We start from the raw sequence: 5,592 nt of genomic DNA on the forward strand, positions 1-5,592 counted from the left end.
ATTGAAAATAAGAATCCGTCCAGAGGACCTGACTTAACTTTATTAGAATTTTCTACCTGGATTATTAAACATGCATCAGGATCTCTTGTGTAAATGTTTTACAAAAACAAGGCATCATTTCTGAGCTTCATGATAGGGAGGGTGCAGTGGGCTAGAGGGTCTACAAAATTCTGGATTGGAATATTTATTTTTTTATCTTTAAAAAAAGAAAAAAAAAAACATTTAGGACACACTAAAATGGGAATACCACCCCTTCCCCCTTTTGTTAAATAAAAAAAACCTGACATTTTGAGATTTTAAAATTGAAGTTCATTAAATAGGGTTAGTTAATTAAAATGTATTATTTTTATTTCAGGATGAGCGGTAAAAATTAAGTAATGTTAGCCAGAAAATAAACAGTTTCTAATATAAAACAGAAAACTCCACTTTCGAACTGCCTGCACAATTCAATAAGCTGTAAAAATGTGCTGTGTTCTCTTTGGACCTCCTGTGCTGCTCAGAGTTGTGTTTCGCTGCGTCAGAGCTTCTCTCCTTAACTGTCCAGGGATGGGAGGAGGTTTTCCACAAGTGGCACGAGCCACTCGCTGACAAGTGCTGTTCTCTTCCCCCTAAAACCACCTCCTGATGCACACACAAGCTAAACCAAACAACTGCTGGGCATTAGGTGTGGATCTGTCATTAGTTAGCTTGGCCTGGCTGGGTGAGACCATGTTTTTGTTAAAGTGAGGCCTGTTTGCAGAAGCCGTATCTTAGGAAGGAAACATTACTTCTCTGCAGCTATTCCTGCTCAGTCTGGAGCAGACTGTGTTTCTATTCCCTTTTCCAACTTCTCCTCTGTCATGGTAGGAGCAGTCAGCACACATTTTATTCAGAATCCACGCAAGTTGCTGGGAAATGAGCCCAGAGGCATGAAGTGATCATGTCTCTGTTGGAAAAAGAAGTAATCTAGACCAGATCTAGATAGGAGGATTTTGGAGGATTTTTAAGCCAAGTTTTGTCTAGCAAAAGTCATGTAAACAAATGAATAGATAGGAGTAGAAATTACTACATAAAAAAAACATTTGTCTGAGGAAAAAAGATTGTGGCAAGTAGCCAGGCTTTGTCAGTGATAGATGGCAGATGGAAACATTCTACAAGTTTAAACAAGTTTCATGTTGATGTGTTCATGCGTGGGCAGCACGGTGGCGCAACTGGTAGAGCTGCTGCCTCTCAGCGAGAAGGTCCTTGGTTCAAACCCCGGTCCAGGGGCCTTTCTGGGTGGAGTTTGCATGTTCTCTCCGTGCATGCGTGGGTTTTCTCCGGGTGCTCCGGTTTCCTCCCACAGACCAAAAACATGCATGTTAGGCTGATTGGTAACTCTGAATTGTCCCTAGGTGTGAGTGAGAGAGTGAATGGTTGTTTGTCTCGTTTGTCTCTATGTGGCCCTGTGATGGACTTGCGACCCGTCCAGGGTGTACCCCGCCCCTCGCACAGTGATTGCTGGACATGGGCACCAGCGACCCCCGTGACCCAAAATGGAATAAGCGGGTAAAGATAATGGATGGATGGATGGTGTTCATGCGTGCTCATCTGCTCTCACAGACTCATGTTTGTGCTGTTGTTTGACAAGGTTTTTATGCTATTAGTGCTGAGTGTATATTTAGTTGATGTTTTTCTTAGTTCACATCTTAGACCTTATCACTGTTTTTCTTTTACAATTTATTGTTGGATGTAACTGGGACCCTGTGAACATAATTTCGTTCCACCATATGTACCACATGAGATGCGAATGACAAATACATCTCTCTGACTCTGAAAATCCTATGGCATCCCAAGGAGGACCTGAAAAGTTTTTGTGATTTTGTCTTGAAGTTGCATACTCTGAACCCTGACCCCAGACAAGTGGATGAAAACTAGGATGAGATCCAACAAAGCTACAGGATATCCGTACATCTGTCACAGTTGTTATACAGCAATCTATAGAAATTGTCTGGACAAGCAAAGGTCTTCAATCACATTTGACCTTGTTTTTTTTACCTTGACCTTAGAGTTGGGGTGATGAAAAGATTATGTGACACACTGTGTAGTGGTGGTACATATATATACTGCATTGCTTTCATAAATTTATCTTGAGTGGATCAGAAGGTATGGCCCAGACAAGCAAAGTCTTAACTTTTACCTTGATTTGTGATCTTGATCTTGGAGCTGGGGTGAGGAAAAGTGTACATGACATTCCAAATGTTGATTATGCGTATGTGTATCAAGTTATGGTAAATTATCTTGTGCGCATCACAAGTTATGGGCAGTACAAAATAATGTTTACTGACAGAAGTACAGACGGACAGACGGAGACTATGCATCCACCTTTCAACAGCCATATGAAAAAAAATGACTAGCTGTGAACCAAGCACATGCTGAAATATTTCAAGCTTTTAATTAACTATTATTCTGACTAGTAAATAACTTGTCTCAAAAATGTTCTTAAAGGAAACTAGCTTGGCCTGATGATTATCCTACTTGGTGGAATTGCTGGAAGTAAATTTTGAGATTAACATTAATAAAACTGATGTAAATTTTAAAATACATTAAACAGCATATATTTATATATTTTTTTATTAAAATGTAATTATATAAACATTCACCTCAGAAAACTAGCATTTTTCTGCTTTTCTATCCTGCCTGAAATAAGTGATAGATGTCAAGATTTATGGAAGATAGATTTGGAGGATCCAGGCTTTAATATTTTGCTGGAAGTTTACCACAGTAAGAGGTGGGACTGTAGTAAATGGGTGGTTGTCAAGGAAGTTTTGGTCAAAGGTCATGGATTAATTTAATTCCATCTATCCATCATAATTGATGACTGCGAAAGGAGTCATTAACCTGAAACTGATCTGGAAACAACGGGAACTGGTCCAACCATTCCTCGTGGTCCCAGACTTACCACATGCAACCTACATAGGCTCTGACATCTTGGTAAGATTAGGTGTCCAAGTGGACACCAGCCACAATGTACTGTGGTCACTAAAACCAGCCACAAAGGATCCTCCTGTGCTAGACACAGCAAACCTTACGGCTGGACAGACCATTCCAGAGGTCTGCCAGGTTGCTAACAACCAAAACACCTCAGTACCACCTCAGGTAACAAACCTAATGGTACGAGTCCACATCGTGGCGGGACAAGCTATTAGCCTTAAACAGGCGTACTTTCAACCATCTCCTACGTTTTTCAAACTAGGACTGTCCATTGAGGCCGCAAGCCAAGTGAGCCTCAACTTCAGAACCACATCTGTTGCTGTGTGCAACACAGGCACAGAAGAGGTACTGATCCCAAAAAACACAAAGCTAGGATGGTTGATCTCCACAGATTTTCATGATTTTGAACTAGGCATTCCATTTCTGGGAGGACTCCCAGACAACTTGGTATCGAGTCAAGAGACTGGTCCAGTTTGGTTCACGAAACCAACACAGGCCATAGCTCTCTTCTCAACCAATGATGTCGATTTAGGACCTCAAACCTATAGTGTCCTACCTATAGACAGGTCTAACGACACAGAAAGGGACACACTGGAGCTCCCCAAACATCAAGAACCCTTAGCAATATCTTCACAGATTGAACAGGTGGTCGCCCAAGCCGACGCCCTGACGACTGATGAAGAAAGGGACAAACTCCGCCAAGTTCTCCTGAAATATGAGAAGTCATTCTCGACTGACTCAATGGATTGTGGGTTGACCTCGCTCCACACAGTGAGCATCCCAACTCCGCCCAACTCACAGCCTACATTTGTCAGACATCAACACATCAACCTGTCAAGGAAATCATTGATGACCTTTTAGATAAAGGCATAATCAGACATTGTAATAGCACCTACTCTGCACCTTTATGGCCAGTTTTGAAACCAAATGGTAAGTGGAGACTTACCATAGACTACAAAAAGCTAAACAAACAAGTTCCTTTATCCAGGTGGCCAAGGACCCAGATCCAACAGGAACTGCCCAAGGTCACTAATGGTAAGTTTCCACCCTCGACGTCGCCTCTGGTTTTTGGACCATACCTGTGCACGCCAAGGACCAACACAAACTAGCTTTCACTTTTGGTAGCCGACAATACACCTTCACCAAGTGTCACTTTGGCTACGCTAACTCACCAGCTGAGTTCAACATCTTTTTGAACAAAGCATGTCCAGACGCCCACAAACGTGGGACACTGATCTACGTGGACGATGTCCTTTTGAGGCAGCCAATACTGGACTCACACTTGGCTGAGATCGACCACGTTCTGAATCAACTGACTACTGCTGGTGCTAAAATCTCACTGTCAAAATGCCAGTGGTGCAGGACCAAGGTGGACTACGTTGGCCTACTAGTAGGTCCAGGCGGAGTACAACCACAATTGACTCGCACCCAAGGCCTAGACAATCTCAAAGTCCCCACCAATCTCAGAGAACTTCAAAGTTTTCTGGGTGTGTGTAACTACTCACACCAATTCATAGAGAACTATGCAGACCTTGCGAAACCACTGACTGAACTCTTAAAGAAAGACGTCCCATTTGTCTGGACTGATATCCAACAGCAGGCAATGAATGTTCTCAAGGACAGACTCAAGTCAGCCCCATGTCTAGTCTATCCAGACTACAACAAAGAGTTTCACTTGGAAGTGGGCTTTTCAGCTCACTGCATAAGTGCAGGTCTGTACCAGATGGACGACAAAGACAAGCGTGTGGTGGCCTACACTAGTAAGACAATGGCAGGCCCCGAATTAAAGTTCTCAGACTGTGAGAAATCTCTACTGACCACTGTGTGGGCAATTAAACACTTCTCCAGTTACATCAGTGGACAAAAAAATTATTGTTGAAACACGACACCAGCCATTAACTTTCCTGAATAGACAACATATCAGAGATGGTGTGGTGACGAACTCACGGGTAGCCACGTGGCTCATGGCGCTTCAAAGTTTTGACCTAGACATCCGCTACGGACAAAACAAGAAGTCCCATTTGGGCACTGACCTGGCACTCTGCCAGGAATGTACACAAGATGTACCAGCCACCCAACCGCCAGCTGCGGAAAAACCCTCAGTAAGTGAGGACATGAATCACCACTACTTTGATAGCAATATCTGCAAAGATATGACAACACTGTACGTGGATGGCTGCTCATTCCACCACGAAAAAACCTGCAAATCAGTTGTTGGAGGGATCCTCCTCCAAGACCAAGAAGAGGTCACTTTTAGCTATAAATTAGGCTCTCAGTCTTCTCAGTACGCTGAGATAACAGGAATCCAAATAGCACTCCAGATGGCAGTAGAACGCTCCATCCAAACGCTAGTCATCAGCAAGGACTCTAATTACGCTCGACTTAGTTTCTTGTGTCATCTCGCTCTGTGGAAACAGAACGGCTTTCTTACAAGCAACAAGAAAGTGGTCAAACACAAAGAGCTTTTCATGGCATGTGATCACTTGGTGACATCACATGACCTACAGGTCTACTGGAAGAATGTTCCAGGACATTCAAGAGTCCTAGGCAATGACAAATGGTATAATGACCTTGCAGACTTCCTAGCCAAGGACGGAGCCGTGGACGGCCCTCCGTGGTCCCTTGACCCCTCCTGGCTGC

The sequence above is a fragment of the Nematolebias whitei genome, chromosome 17 (genome assembly GCF_014905685.2).
Source record: "Nematolebias whitei isolate Nwh7 chromosome 17, NemWhi1, whole genome shotgun sequence".
Taxonomy (NCBI): Eukaryota; Metazoa; Chordata; class Actinopteri; order Cyprinodontiformes; family Rivulidae; genus Nematolebias; species Nematolebias whitei.